We start from the raw sequence: 16,991 nt of genomic DNA on the forward strand, positions 1-16,991 counted from the left end.
AATTTAGTGAACTAACAATACCATGAAGCAGCCAGGTGGGTTTTTCTTTTTCTTTTTCTTTTTAAATCTTTCCTCTCTGCCATCCCCTTTCCTCTCACAATCACAAGATAACTTCAGGAGTTCCAGATATCATGCACAGACATGACAACATCCAGCAAAAAAAAGGGAGTTTATTTTTATGTATCTCTTCTTGAAAAAGATGCCTTATCCAGAAGCCCCACGGCAGGTTTCTCTTGCATTTCATTGGCCAGCATTGCTTCATATTCTCTCACCTAGACCAGACACATCTCAACCCAGAAAAATGACTTCCCCATGCTTAGGGTGCCCCACCCCAACCACCCCACCCCAGGCATGGGGACTAGGAGGACAGCCCAAATCAGAAGCGAGGGCGGCTGTTGAGAGGGCGACCAGCGGTGTCCGCCATGCTACCAACATCTAAGACAAAAACAAATTCTGAGTTTCAGGGGGAATGCAGCAGAATTTATATATGTATAGGATTAGAGGCTAGAGGTCAAATACTTTCACTAGCATATCTGGGCTGCTGATGGACTAGAGGCCACAAAGAAATGTTAACTCAAAGAAAATCATGAACAAACCTGAAGTCGCCGTAACAGCAGGACCTGACATCCTCTTCCCTTCCTTCTCTGACTCATGTATCTAACGGAGGCTAGCACTGTCACATGGGGGTGGTGGTTAGAGGAATGGTTTCATATATATATATGGATATATATATAGAGAGAGAGATAGATAGATATAATACTACCACTTGGTGGAGTCTGACTTAGGAAACCTTTAAGTAATGCCTTCTTTGTTTCTTGGAGGTACAAGTGGCAGAAAAGAGGAATCTCACCCAAGCTGAGACAATTCTATTGGGTCATTGGAAAAGTCATGACGCCCTTTTGCATAGGAAAACAGAAAAATATGTCATGACTTTTCCAAAGACCCAATATAGTGGTCAAGAGAGTAAACTATAAACCCAGAGAGAGGCTCCAACAACCTGTGACTTTATAAAGACTTTAAAAAAATTTTCTTTCAATCTTCCAACTACTGAGTCTTTTTTTTTTTTTTTTGGAGAGATTTTCACTGTAGGGCGCGTGCGCTTGCCAGACAGACAGAGAGAGACATAGAGACAGAAAGCGAGAAATCACCCCCCAGGGGGGACGGTCACGCCGCAATCCCTTCTCCTCCATTCTCCTCTCGGGATCTTGGGCATGCACGCACACGCGCCCAGCGTGAGTTTTAAGCCACCGGGTCCAGGACACGAACCGCGGTCGACTATGTGGGAGTCCAGCGACATAGCCATTACGCTAACTGCTGGTTCCCCCAACTACTGAGTCTTAAGGTAACAGTCCAGTTAGCGGAATCAGTCAATCAATTGACAAATATCTGTTGACCTCCTGCCCTGTGCCATGCACTCTTCTCAGTGTCAGGGACACAGTGGGGAACAAGTGAGAAAAGTGCCAGTCCAGGGTGCTCTCATTCTAGCGAAGGAGGACAGAAACTAAAGCCAACCAAGTACGCGTGACACTGCTAGGGAATGACAAGTGGTATCAGAAGAAAAAATGGTGTCTTTTGACAGGAAGTAACTAGGGGAGGCTTGTTTGAGAAGGGGAAGCGGAGTTGGGACCTATATAATGGAGAGGAGGCAGCCATGGAGTGACTGCATGGAAGAGCATTCCAAGCAAAACAGCCAGTGCCGAGGCCCTTAACTATGAAATAGCTGGGTGTGCTTGAGCAAGAAAGCTGGTGTGGTTCAATGACAGTAAGTGGAGGAAAAAAGTGGGACGAGGCGAGGTAGAAAGGAAAGCTTGGATTTTATTCTCAGAATAAAGAAGCCATAGAAGGGTTTTAAGACAAGTGCTATCATTTACACAAAAACAGCTCTGGCAGGGTCAACAGTCGTGTGGTGGTCAAGGAGTTGGATCCCATATGGCCGACTTCACAGTTTGAATCCAGATGCTGGGACTTGAGAAACATACCAGGCACATGAGTGTGCATGTCCAAAATCTCAAAAGGAGGAAAAATGGAGGAGAAGGGATGGCAATGTGACCGTTCTTCATTGAAGGTGCTTTCTCACTTCTTTCTTTCTCTCTCTCCCTCTCTTTTTCTCTTTCTCCAAAGAGTGCACTCACTCTCTGCCAAACTAGAAAAAAAAATTTTTTTTTTTAAAGACCACTTTAGCTGCTAAATAGAGATGCCTCTTTGTCAGGAGGCAAAGGTCAAAGAAGATATGACAGTGGCCAGGATCAAGAAAGGAAGAACAAATTAAAGAAATAATATATCTGAAGCCTGAGGACATGCCTAGAGGCTCGCTCTTTCTTTCTTCCTTCCTTCCTTCCTTCCTTCCTTCCTTTCTTTCTTTCTTTTGGAGAGGTTTTTGCTATAGGGCCCATGCGCTTGCCAGACAGACAGAGAGAGACAGAGAGACAGAAAGCGAGAAATCACCCCCCAGGGGGGATGGTCACGCCGCACTCCCTTCTCCTCCATTCTTCTCTTGGGATCTTAGGCACGCACGCACACGCGCTCGATGTGAGTTTAAGCCACCGGGTCCGGGACTCAAACCGCGGTTGACTATGTGGGAGTCCAGCGACATAGCCATTACGCTAACTGCTGGTCCCATCCTAGAGGCTGTTTCTACTGCCTCCTTATTTGGTCACATGAGTAGCAGTAATTAAATTGTGTCCTCTGCCTCTGATTGGAATAATGGGAAAATGTACAAGGTTGATATTTGATTTTGGAATCCATGAGTTTCAAATCCTGCCCTTGACATTTCCAAATTTTATGATTGTTCCTTCTTCTTTCTAGTAAATTCCTCCATCTGGTCTTCCAAATCACTAATTCACTGACTATTTCTCTGTCATATTTATTGAGTCATAATTTTTATTTCAACTATTATACTTCTCGCACCTACTATTTCTACTTGTTTACTTCTTATTTTTAGTTTTTTAAATGTATCTTCCCTTAGCTTCTCTTTTAATATATTTATCTGGCTTTCAAAAAAATGTCTTCCATATATTTTAGTATTGATGCACCTCGATTTATAATGGGGTTAGATTCCAATAAATCTATCATAAATCGAAAATATCATAAGTCACACATTCTTATAGGGTCAGTCCCATAGCGCAAGGTTAAGCACTGTGTGTTGGAAAACAGACCCCATATGGCTGACCACAATTTAAATCTTGGCTCTTTAGCTTGAAAAACACTCTGGGCACGTGTGCATGTGTGTGCCCAAAATCCTGACAGGAAGGAGGAATGGAGCAAAGAGGATTGTGGCATGACTACACTCCATTGGGGGCGCTTACTTACTTTTTCTCTCTCTCTGGCAAACACATGTGCCCTCTGGCAATAAAAATGTTTAAATGCATTTAATGCACCTGCCCTAGTGAACATCATAGTTTAGCCTAGCCTACCTTAAATGTGCTCAGTTTCATTGATCTTTACATTGATTGGGCAGATCACCTGACACAAACCCATTTCATAATAAAGTATTGAATATCTCATGCAATGGATTGAATCCAGCACGCTGTAGAGTGTTGGTTACTGACCCCTATGACTGCGTGGCTGACTGGGAGCTGCGGCTGCTGCTGTGGCCTAGCATTGCCAGACAGTATCACACTGCATATCACTAATCTAGAAAAAGATCAAAAGTCAAATTTTGAAGTAGGATTTCTACTGAATGCATAGCACTCTAGCAGTCTCACACTATCACCACTGCAAATTCAAAAACTTATAAATTAAACCATCCTAAGTCAGAAACTGTGTGTATTTCTATTCTGTAGAAATCCATTATCAAGTAGGTTATTTATTGGTCAGTTGGGTTTTTTGTTTTGGTTGTGGTTTTTGTTTTATAGGTTTTTGCCATGGGGCATATGTGCTTGCCAGAGAGAGACAGAAAGAAGGAAAGTGAGAATTCAGTACCCGGGGGGATGGCCACACTGCAATCCCTTCTCCTCCATTTTCCTCTTGGGATTTTGGGCATTGCATGCACATTTGCCCAAAATGTGCCCAGCATGATTTTCAAGCCACCAAACCCAGAACTCAAACTGCAGTCAGTCATGTGGGGATGCAGTGCCATAACTACTATGCCACCTGCTGGCCCTGGTCACTTGGTTTTTAAAAGACTGTGATCCTGGACTCAGCCAGCGCCCAAGCTTTGGCTGGTGTTCGCTTCTGTCAAAATAAAACTGTTTTACTTAACAGCTTGGGATGCATTTAAGACCTGATAGGCCAAAGGAGAACAATCCCTTCAACATATGCTTTTCTGATACATCCGAAGTAACCAAGAGAAATCTAAGTCTACAGAGGTCTCATTATGGCAACTAATGAGTTTGAAAAGAAAGCGGAAGCTGCCCTTTGAAATGGAAGATTGTGGACATTACACTGAAATCACTAACTTCTTTGACCTTGACCACCTCCTGCCTTCTAAGAACTGAAAAACCACAGATTACTCTCAAGGATCCCCTGAACATAGGATATGGTCATAAAATCTATCTCGTATGTTTCTCTCCTTCACTCATGAGCTGCACAACTGCAAATTTGAGCACTATGTCTACAGACAGTGTGGAAAAACTCTCAAAAACCTAATCAACAGGGCCTGGCAGGCGGCATGATAGTTAAAGGTGTTGTACTCCCACATGGTCGACCAAGGTTTGAGTCCCAGACCTGGAAACTTGCTTTCTCACTTTCTTTCTCTCTCTCCCTCTCTTTCTCTCTCTGTCCTTCTCTGGTCAAATTAAAATAAATAAATAAATAAATAAATAAATAAATAAATAAAGTTAAATAAAATAATTCTTTAAAAGAACCTAACTAACACAGGATGACCTAGGAGTGATTCTATAACAAGATATTATTCATAGTGGATTTGTCACTCTTAGCTCTGAATACTGCAGATAATAGCAATTAGAGTTCCTCCTTTATTTCTGAAGTATTCAGTTGGCCTTCCATCAGTAAGACTGACTTTTTCAATCTGTTCTGGGAAAGATGAATGGAATACAGTCATATCCACCGAAGACGAGAGGCAGATCAATATTGAATATACTGTTGAGACAGGAATTAGACCCAATGAGTGGGTAAATAGGGCAGGGACCCCCAAGGAAGTCACCATGATAGGAAATGGGCACACATATTAAGATAGAGCCAATTTATAAAATGGAGTCACTCTGGTCAAGCTTTTGAGAAGAGTTGTTCACTGCTCTCATCAAAAGTCAAGTATTTGCTCTGACCGCTTGCTAACACAGAGAGCTGCTTACAACCAGAGCTGTTTCGCAGCTTGTTTAATCAATCACAGCCTATCAGGAAATACAACCAGAACTTCTTTGAAAATTCCTTCCTCCCAGCTTCCCACCTGGCTCTTGGCTCCAGAAAGGCTGTTCTTTTCCTTCCTGCCGTCCCAGATGTATGCACAAAATTCACACTGGGATGGGACGCTAAGTCAATACCCAGGCAGTGCATTCAGATATGAATGTTCATTCCTTCAAAGACCACTGTGGGCATGCATGATTAGATAGTTCAATTCCTCACCTGAGAGAGATGCACAAGGACACAAAAAAACAAAGAGGCCAGGTACTGTGACGGCCCTTCCTCTGCTAGATATTCGTTACCAACCTCAGAATAAAAGTTAACACCTAATCTTCCACCCGATGCAGTAGTTCTGCCCTGGCAGCTGCCCATCCATATGCCCTTCAAGCATGGGGGTCTATTTCCTTCCTATTAGAAATCTTTACTTTTCTATTAAAACTTCTCTTTTCCTGCTTTACTACTGTTTGTGATTTTTTAATTCTGCATCTCAGAGCAGTCTCTAATCTTAGAGACCTGGACCTAAAGAACCCAGGATTTCACACAACACAGCTCAACTCCCCATCCTACAGCAGCACCCCTCGCAGGCAAGTCACTCCCTGCAAGCTCCTTTTGAGCAGCGCTAAGTTTGTCAAGGAGCTCGCATTTCTCCTCAGTATCATAGCCAGTCCTTCAAGCTGCTTCACTCTTCCTTTTTTATTTTTTTTTTGAGAGGTTTTTTCCTATAGGGTGTGCACACTGACCAGAGAGACAGAGAGATAGAAAACAAAAAAAATCTCCCCCCAGGGGGGATGGCCACATCCCAATCCCTTTTCCTCCATTTTCCTCTCAGGATCTTGAGCATGCACACACATGAGCCCGGCATGAGTTTAAACAACCAGGTCTAGAACTCGAACCGCATTGGCTACATGGGAGTTCAGCGACATAGCCATTATGCTAACTATTGGTCCCCTTCACTCTTCTCACATAAAATTAGGTTCTCAGAGACTGAACAAGCCTAAATAAAAACAAGAAGCTCAGGGACGAGCAGTTAGCGTAATGGCTGAACTCCCATGTAGCCAACTGCGGTTCGAGTCCTGGACCCAGTGGCTTAAACTCATGCCAGGCGTGTGTACATGTATGCCTAGGATCCTGAGAGAATGGAAGAGAAGGGCTTGTGGCATGGCCATCACCCCCGGAAGGTAATTTCTCGCTTTCTGTCTCTCTGTCTCTCTGGTGAGCGCACATGCCCTATAGCAAAAAAAAAAAAAAAAAAAAAAAAAAAAAAAAAACTCTCCAAATAAATAAATAAATAAATAAATAAATAAAAGCCCCTCCCATACAGATCAAACCCTCTCATCTCAGTTTTTCATTGGCAACCCATTTCTGGAACTCACTCCCTGCCTGGGGGCTCTGATCTTTCGTCCCTCTCTTCAGCTCTCCACTTCACTGCTCCTTCTCTGTGACCATGTCTCTATTCATCAGCACGAGACAAGAGTTGACTGCTGTTCCTGCATTGGGTGTTGAGCCCACGCACACCAACTTCCTGCAAGACTGTGTCGTTGTTGGACCAGTTGAAATTGTTTTAAGAACAGCAGTTGTTTACTGACATAGTGTTAAGTGTTGAGGGCACTGAGTTCCCTTGCCATAAGCTAGTTCTTGGAATAGGTAGTTCTTGTTTCAGGGCCATGTTCATTAGTGGATTCAGTGAAAGCAAACACGCGCACACGCACACGCACACACGCACATACACCTGAGGAATGTGGGTGCTACCATCTGACAAATAATAACTTATGCATACATGAGGGACTCAGCAGTAAATGATAGCACTGTAGAACAGCTTTATGGAACAGCTTGCTTCCTACAGGTTGAAGATGTGTTACAACGTTGTCAAGAATATTTAATCAAAAAATAAATGCAGAGAGTTGTGAGCAATTGTTGAGTTTTACTGATCTCTTCAGTTGTGAAGAATTAAAGTGCTAAGAGAACGGGGGAACACAAGTTCACTGCCATGTATCTGTATCGTCGGGAAGCATTCGTGCCGCTGTCACAACACCTACTGACGTTCTCAGTAGTGACAACTCAAACGTAGTAAGGGAAGAAACAGTTCTGGAAGCAGATATGCTATGGCTGGAATGCAGCACAGAATCACAATCCCAGCAACTGTCTTCAGTTCTTAGACAAACCAGAATTCATGCACTTTTAAAACTAACAGAGCTTGGTTTCAAGGACTGCCACCCAATGATAAGTCTGAGGTGGTTCAAGGTCTGTATAAGTCCGTGCCCAAGTCTTTCAAACTAAGACTTAGAATGGCTAAAGAAGAGATGATGGGTATTAGCAGATGGTGTAATGGTTATGTTGATGGACTACCATGTAGTCAACCATAGTTCAAGTCCCATGGCAGCTTAAAACTCACACCAGGTACATATGTATACATTCCCAAAATATCCCAAGAGGAGAATGGAGAAGATACTGTGACTTGGCCATCTCTCTGGGGAGTGATTTCTCTTTCTCTCTGTCTCTCTGGGAAGCACACATGCCCCACAGCAAAAAAAAAAAAAAAAAGACAGAGAAATGGTGAATTTTACTGAAGTATCTTCAAAAAATTCCTGTAGTCTTTACTCATCTATTTGTTACAGCCCCCAGGCAGAAAAAGTTTACAAACTCTGCAGCCCACCTGCTGACTTGCATAACCCCTGATAATGACATCTATTAATGCATAGCAGGGAGCCAAGTTCCTCTGAAAAACACACCAAAAAAAAAAAATCACAATGAAACAAGCAAACTTTAGACTGCCTTCACAACTGTGAGTTGCTCTTACTGGTTTGATATGTGGCAAAACACATGGTTTCCAAAGACCCAGATGCATTTTGTATGCATAAAGTCATTTATGGTTTACTGTGCAGGCTCTATCTGCAATGGAAGTAGGTATTCTAGGTGAAAAACTTAATTGAAGGATTGTAGAAAGACACGACCCTGAGAAAGATGACAGGTCAATGGTAAACCCTTTGCCTTGTGCACAGCAAGGGAGTCCAGCAGTGTGGCTCATGACTGCATTTACGTGATGACACAGGATCTCATGCACTGTTATTTTCCAAGGTCTGAGTCAAGGGCAGAAATGGCCATGAGGCAAACTAGCAGGTCCTTTGCTTCAGATGCAGTTTTTGGTGATAACATTTTCTGTAATGAAAGGTTGCATACTGCTACCAATTCTGTTGTAAGACTCCCCCCGGCACTGTAGATGGGTCTTCAGTAACTGGAAACTGATGATGTGAATAAAAATTGGTGGAAAATGGCAGCCAACATCCCTGCTAAGAGGGGTTAACACTCTGACCCATGTGTTAGAGCTGTTGTGATCTCAAATTCTTTGTGTGTGTTTATGCGAGAAACCCAATTAAATGAGGAGACATCTGAGCAAAGTCACAACACCGGAGAAGACCTCCAGGCCTGCGTGGATAGCCTATGGGCCTTCATTTGCAGTCAAGAGTGAGCATGGCCAGGCCATCGCTGTGTACTTCACAGCAGCACAGCTGATGAAAGGGTGCCATTTGCCAATGTTATATATCAGGTTAGAATATGGCTTAACCAACAACTCAAAACTGGCTGAAGGATTTTTTTTGGCCAAGCTCTAAGCATTGCACCAGAAGACCCTTTTGTCATGCATGAGGTTGGTGTGGTGGTATTTCAGAATGGAGAATGGAAAACAGCAGAAAAATGGTTTCTCGATGCTTTGGAAAAGATGAAAGCAATTGTGGATGAGGTAACAGTTGACAGGTGGGAACCTTGGTTGAACAACTTGGGGCATGTCTGCAGAAAACTAAAATATGCCAAGGCAGCAGATTAGCACTGTCAGGCACTGGTGTTAATTCCTCAGAATGCGGCCACCTATTTTGCCATAGGATACATCCGTAGTTTAATGGGCAATTTTGAAAATGCTGTGAATTACTTCCATGCTGCCCTTGGTCTTAGGCAAGATGAAATGTTTTCTGTTACAATGCTCGGTCCTTGCATCAAAATGTGTATTGGTGATTCTGAAGATTATGTTGAAGCAGACATTAAAAATGAATTAAAATGTTATGATTTTAATGTGCATACAATGAAGACACTAAAAAACATTATTTCACCTCCATGGGGTTTCAGGGAATTTGAAGTAGAAAAACAGACTGCAAAAGAAACCAGACTTGCACCACTGGAAACCTCCAGGAAAACTCCAGATCCTAGGCTTTCCTTGGAAAAAACCTTTGAAATTAAAATGAATAAAAGCAACATGATGTTAGAGACATCTATGTCCGATCACAGCACTTGACTGCCTGCAGTGGCTGGTCCTGTCTGCCTGAGTGTAGGTTCCGTCTGCCTGAGCGTAGGTCAGTATTCCTCCATAACCTTGCTGTATCTTAAGGATTGCTCATTTCTTTTTATGGTGCATGCGCTCACCAAAAAGAAAGAGAGACAGAGACACAGAAAGTGAGAAATCACCCCCCAGGGTGGATGGCCATGCCACAGTCCCTTCTCCTCCATTCTCCTCTCGGGATCTTGGGCACGCATGCACACGCACCTGGCATGAGTTTAAGCCACTGGGTCCAGGACTCAAACTGCGGTCAGCTACATGGGAGTTCAGTGACATAGCCATTACGCTAACTGCTGGTCCCAAGAATTTCTCGCTTCTAATATGAACCCAAACTACATCTTTACATTTAGGAACAGAGACCTAGACAGCACACCTTGCAAGATGGTTTCTGATTTTCTGAATCTACAAAATAGTTATACTAGTGGAATAAAGAAAGTAAACCATCTAGTATCTCTTCCTTTTCCAGTAAAGTTTTATCTTGGACCAATGTAAATGTACAGAAACTTGCAAAGATAGTAGAGGGTGTCCATGTGCCCTCGCCATTTCTCCATTGTCATCATCTTCCATCACCATGGAACACAGGTCTGGACCAAGAAATGGACATTGCTATGTTACTGTTGACTGAACAGATTTTATTCGGGGTTTACCACTTTTTCCCTAATGCCCTCTTTCTGTCCAAGGATCTCACTCAGGTAGGTACACACTGCATTCAGACATCAAGACTCCTCTGTGCTCTTGAGTCTGTGACAGTTTCTCAGACCTGTATCTGTGTTTCTCTTGATCTTGATAGTTTTGAGATGTACTGGCCACGTAGTCTGTGGAACATTCCTCCATGTCCATGTGTGTCTGTCACGACCGAACTGGGATTGTGGGTGTCAGGATAATATGCCACAGAGGAGCAGCACTTCTCCATCATGTCCTGCCAGAGTGCTCCACCTCTGTATGGTTTAGCACTAGTGATGCTGGTCACCTGGTCAGATTACTTAGGTCACAGCTTTCCCTGCTGTCATGCTATGGGTGAGAGTCCAAGCTCCACATCCTGGGGAGGCAACATCTGCACACACTACTTGGAATTCTTCTTGAAGATTTATCATTTCTCTGCAATCTGTAGATGTGCATAGTCACTTACTGCCACAGACCCAGGTGTCCTTATGTTTCGGGTTGTAATCTTACATGGTATTTCTTATTTTTTGGCTTAAGTGGCTTCAGCTTTGGCAATTGGGACTTCTTTCATCTTGGCTCCTGTGGCCCTGTTTGTTCTTGTTGTTCCCTCTACTATAGTAAAATGCATATTAACTATGGATGTTCACTAATTACAGCGTATCTGTGTTTATCAGCCATGGCAAATGTCCACACCAGGGCAAGATGTCCACAATGGGGGCAGGGAGCCGAGGGAGGGAAAGGAGCACCTGGAAATTGCACTTTCTGTTCAGTTTCCCCAAAACCTAAAGCCACTGTACAAAATAAAGTTTATTAACTTTAAAAATTAAAAAAATAAAAGAGAAATTGTTACACTACCACCTACATGGTTGGGGAGTTCTGGGAGTACACACCAGATTTATGTATTTAATCATTTTCTATGCTAACCAAGAGAGGCTATAAATGAATAAATATGAATACATAAATACCTATCTATGCCAAATTTTATTTTATATTCTAGTTAATATCTGTATCACTATAACATATATTAGTGCATCTTACAGAAAGATATGCTTCCATAATATGAAATCAATTATTTGATCATTGAGAAACCTTTATGTATCATGAGAACATAAGAATCTGGATTATCTAACATTGTTAGCACTGTGTATGCAGAGCTCAAAAAGTTCACTTGTAAAAGTAGTTTTCTGTTTCTAGTGCAGAGTAGTACAAATCATTCTGAAGTTATTTTAGTATATGTATTTCATTCCTGTGCTTCTGCTCTGAAGTCCTGGAATACAGGTTTTGTTTGTTTGTTTTTCAGTTTAATCAATTCTCCTGTACTTAACACTAATGTCTATATTGGTATAGCATTGTTGTCTAAATCTGATACTTTATTTAAGGAAGATTTTCCATAATTTTATGGTATTACACAGGGAAAGCTCTGACTGTAGGATCAGTCTAACTATATACTGTTAGGTACATGCATTTTATTTTCACTAACTTATACTTGTCTGTCTAGAATACAGGCTGTCCAATCAGCTGGTCATTTACCAAGTGTGGACTTATGCTACTGGCTTGCAGTAAGAATTGCTAGCCTCTCATTGTACGGGTCTGTATGGAGCTTTAATCAGTAAATGTCTCCACTTTGTGTATTACATTAGCTTTGGCTCACACATGTAACTACCTGCTACTGATGTAGTTTTCCATATTAAGAGATTTAAAGTGGGTTAACCAGGTCATTGTATCTTAACAGGCATTACTGTAGAGTGATTGTAAATATAATCTGTGAGCTGTCAGTGTGTTTTCTAACCTGTTGTGCATTGGAGGGGGTAGGATTGAGAAGGTGAACCATTCAGGAATTTTCTGCACTAGCTGGGGAGAAGAGCAGATAACTAGACTGCTTTGTCGTGAATCTCTGGAACCACTAGCAGTAGTGAGGTGCTCACAATCTAAGATGAACACAGGTGCTTCGTGACAGTGTGTGTATATATATGTGTGTGTGTGTGTGTATATATATATATATATATACACACACACACATAAATTAGCTTGGCCTATGAACTGGCTTTTCACTGGGGATTTCAGCAAGATTGTGGTCAATGGAATCTTGTCAACTCCAGCGAGCTCAGGCAGTAGGGTATAAATCAGCCCAAGGCACAAAAAACTATAGTCAACAATTCCCTACCCTATATTCCTACACAATAACTCCTCATGTTAGTTCTTTTCTTTCTTCTTTTTTTTTTCTTTATCTGCTATATATCACATGTGGTCACGGGAGAGAGAGAGAGAGACAGACAGACAGACGGAAAGCGAGAAAGCATCCCGCAGTGAGGATGGCCACTCCATAATCTCTTTTCTTCCATTCTCCATTCCATTTTGGGCATACATGCATAAACTCCCAATGTGCTTTTCAAGCTGCTCCAGGAATTGAACCACAGAGTCAGCCATGTGGGATCCAGCTGATTTAACCATCATGTCACCTGCCAGCCCAGTTCTTCACCTTTTCCTCCTTAAGAAGAAGCAAGAGGAGGAGAGCAGTTGCTTTCCCACCCCACGGGCACTTAGAAGTGGAAGGGTATATAGAAGGAACTGCACAGTCAGCCATTCCCCAAGTTCGTGGTTACAGTTACTGTGTCAACTCCTTACAGCTCCTTCCCCACACAGGCTCTCTGTCCTTGGCTGAGAGAACACCCGGAGGAATGTCTGAAGTGCACTTGAGTAGGAGCAGTTTGTCCTAAGGCAACAGAGGGGGAGAATTGAGAGCAGAGCTACACGATTCCCATGTTCCCCATTTTATCCTCCCACAGCCAAGCTGAGCTGTCTCTTGCCCCAGGCCAGCATGACCATCTGATTCAAGTTGGGTTGCCAGGAAACACTCTGAGACAGAGGTTGCTGAACACAAGACTTAATATGGATGGCTCTGGGATGAAACCTATGGAAGTGAAGGAAAGGAAACAGAATTGGAAGGAAGAAAGAGTCGATCTGTGATGCAAGACTGAGGACAACTTCCGCTGACCCCACTGAAGAGGATGTGGCCCTTTAAAGTTGTTGTGAGTTAGAGCAAGCACACAAGATCTTTCCTCCCACACACTGACCAATCACTGAATGCAAGCCACCCCCAGGAGGTGGCCTTCAGAAGATGACACTGTTCACCAAGGCAATTCTCAGAGAAGGTCAACAGCTGAGTCCTGACAGCTAGCAGCATTCTCCGCAGATAGGGGGAATAAATCTCTCCTTCCTGAAAGTGGAGCTGTGGCACATCACAGCATCTACTGTATCACCAGTTTAGGACAGCCCTCACTGCCCCAGGGATTTTTCACAGTATTCTCACTTTCTTTTTCCAAGGTCCTCTAAGGTTTTATGGGGAGAGAGGATGAGAAACCGCAGTCATATTAATTCAGCATTTTTGTTAAAACCACCGTCAGTCTAGAAATTTTTACCCCTGAGGAATTGTACAACTCACCTCCTTTCTTTCTGACCTGTGTCTCACATGAGCTGTCATATTCCTCTGGGACAGTTACTTTAGCTGACATGCTCATGCCAGCCTTCAACTTTCTCACTCACTGCAAGCTCCAATTTTCCCAGGAGGAGGAAGTTGAGTGAGTCCTCTGAGGAGCTAACAGTGCTGGTCAGAGGGGTGCTGTGGGCTGAAGGCAGCTGCACTCAATGTCTCTGCAGAGATCGCAGGACCCTGGGCATGAAGGATGGCAATATTGTCCATGAGACCACAGTCTACTCTGTGAGTCCCATGGACTCACCCATCATCTATCATGGCAGACATTACATTTGGAACATTTGGATGTCCCTGATAACATTCCAAATCCTTGCATCCAGATACATTTCAGACTATTCAATGGGAATCTCCATATAGATACCCTCAGATCATTCAATGGGCATCTTCATATAGATACCCTCAGACCATTCAATGGGCATCTTCATATAGATACCCTCAGACCATTCAATGGGCATCTCCATATAGATACCCTCAGACCATTCAATGGGCATCTTCATATAGATACCCTCAGATCATTCAATGGGCATCTTCATATAGATACCCTCAGACCATTCAATGGGCATCTCCATATAGATACCCTACACTTATCTCAATTTATTTTTTTCCCTCTAAACCTAATTATTTTCACTTTCAGTGTTGATGGAAGACATCACATTCATTAAGCCCAAATGAGGAACTTTAGAATCTTTCCCTTTTCCAGGCCCATTTCTAATCTAGCCTCAGAACTCTGTAACTTCTAGAGTCTCACCCTCTATAAGGGCTCCTCTCTGTGTCCAGAATCAACCCTACATCTCAGACTCTCATTTTCACACAGATTACTGTCCATATTCCCTGTCTATTGCTGTGTACCAAAATATCCCAAAACTCAGTGGCATAAAATGTAAATATTTACCTTGCAGTTTCTGTGGGTCAGGAACTTGGAAGTGGTTTGCTGGGTAATTTGGGCTAAGAGTGTCTCATGGGGTTGCTGTAAAGATGTCAGCTGGGGCTGCAGTCATCTGGGGCTGGGGGATAGATTCCAGGAGGGTTCACTCCCACAGCTATTGGCAGGACCCCTCAGTTCCTTGCTGGCTATTGTCAGGAGGTCTCATTTCCTTACTATGCACAACTCCTCGCTGGGCTGCTCTGCATGGCCGCTGCCATCCTCCAAAATGAGTAAGGAGAGGAAGAAACACAGAGACAGAGAGAGGGAGAGAAAGAGAGAGAAAGCTCAAGGAATCCGATTATCAAAGGGTGAGAAGCACATCACACATACTGAAAGACACAACCAAAAGAGCTTGCTCCTCCAAGAACTTTACCTATGAAAAGAAGGAGTAATATATGAGGAGTCTTCAAAATGTACATAGGAAAAAATGGAATTAAAGTATGAATTTATTTTGGTACAAAAAATTTTGGAACTCCATGAATATTTTTATGATACACATTTTCCATGAACTTTCTAAAGATCCTTCATACTAATGCCAAGAAGGCAGTCAGGGTTTTCCGCGTTTCTTCGTCCTTACACTAAATGACCCAAGCCTTTGTCTTTTTTCTTTGTTAATTTCTTTTGTCCACTGTGCACTGACCTTCTGACTCTTTTGTTAATCTTTGCCTACAGTTATCATTTCTTCCAGCTATTCGTAGGCTGCTCACTCTTTAAAAAGAATCAGCAGGAGGCTCTTTTTGTGCAGATAGCAGGCCTGCAAGCATGGTGAACGTCCCTAAAATCCAATGGACCTTCTGTAAGAAGGTGGTGAGCACCAACCTCATGAAGTGACATAGTACAAAAAGGGCAAGGATTCTCTGTGTGCTCAGGAAAGCGGCATTATGACAGGAAGCAGAGTGGCTATGGTGGACAGACTAAGCCTATTTTCCGGAAAAAGGCAAAAACTACAAGAAGATTGTGCTGAGGCTTGAACGTGTAGAGCCCAACTGCAGATCTAAGAGAATGCAGGCTATCAAGAGATGTAAGCATTTTGAACTGGGAGGAGATAAGAAGAGAAAGGGTCAAGTGATCCAGTTCTAAGCCTCATCTTTTCTATTACAAAGATGGCAAAATCCTGAGGTGAATGTTCACCTCATTTGATTACAGTTGGTCTGTTTGTAAGGGAATAAAGTAATCAATAAAATTCCCCTTTTGGGGAAATTTGATTCATGGTACTACTTGTTTTGCATTAAATCTGGCTGGCTGAGCTCACATGAATTAAAAAAAAAGAATCAGCAGGAGGACCAGCAGTTTGCGTCATGGCTATGTCGCTGGACTCCCATGTAGTCGACTGTGGTTCACGTCCTGGACCTGGTGGCTTAAAACTCATGCCGGTTGCGTGTGTGTGTGTGTGTGTGTGTGTGTGTGTGTGCGCACCCAAGATCCCGAGAAGAAAATGGAGGAGAAGGATTGCGGCATGGCCATCCCCCCTTGGGGGGGTGATTTCTCTCTTTCTGTCTCCCTGTTTCTCTGTCCGGCTGGCAAGCGCACGTGCCCTATAGCAAAAACCTCTTCAAAAAATAAAAACGATCAGCAGGTATCAAATTTACGTAGATCCAGAGACCTTCCTGCTTGGCTTGTCTATGTGTATAACAGCGCTTGGACTCAGAATCAAGTGCACAGGCTTGATAATGCTCTGCCATTGTTAGCTGAAAGCCCTTGCTTCTTGAACCTCAATTTCGTCATCTTCAAAACAGGAGACTTTTAATGCATCTATCATAGTGTTACTATGAAGACTCAATAAAATAAGGACTATGTAAAGTGCTAGCCACAACGCCTGGCTTACGTGTGCAAAGATATTAGCTATGATTATTTGTAAAGGGCACAAGGCATGCACAGACATGGTGGAAATGCTTTTGACTGCTCAGTGACATTTTCGTCCTCTAGAGCTGTGCTGTTTGATACAATAACTGCCAACCATGGTGACTATCGAGTACCTAAGATGTGGCTAGTCCAACTGAGGGATGTTTTAAGTACAGGGTACAAAATAAATTTCAAAACTTTAGCATAAGGAAAAATATAAAATACTGCTTTAATAAAGTTCATATTGATTATAGGTTGCAGAGACATTTTAGATATACTGTGTTGAGTTGCTAAAGTAAATATGGCATCTTAAAAAGTTCATGAAAAATGCAAATTATGAAAAAGCTACACATGAGTTCTCAAAGTTTTATATAACAAAATGAATTCATATTCTAACTCCATCTTCTGCAAGCTTTTTACAGACCCCTCATCTTATTAAAATT

At 42.7% G+C, this 16,991-nt stretch overlaps 1 protein-coding gene and 2 pseudogenes across 5 annotated transcripts in view; all 3 read left to right on the forward strand.

Moving 5' to 3' along the window:
• The window catches only part of FAM81B (family with sequence similarity 81 member B), an 80,272-nt gene that overhangs the window by 14,354 nt on the left and 48,927 nt on the right, over positions 1-16,991 (forward strand). The window lies entirely within an intron of this gene.
• LOC102479326 (kelch repeat and BTB domain-containing protein 2 pseudogene) lies at positions 5,007-8,674 on the forward strand (annotated as a pseudogene).
• Positions 8,676-9,583, forward strand: LOC114006407 (cell division cycle protein 16 homolog pseudogene; annotated as a pseudogene).

The sequence above is a fragment of the Tupaia chinensis genome, unplaced genomic scaffold (assembly GCF_000334495.1).
Source record: "Tupaia chinensis unplaced genomic scaffold, TupChi_1.0 Scaffold147554_1, whole genome shotgun sequence".
NCBI lineage: Eukaryota > Metazoa > Chordata > Mammalia > Scandentia > Tupaiidae > Tupaia > Tupaia belangeri.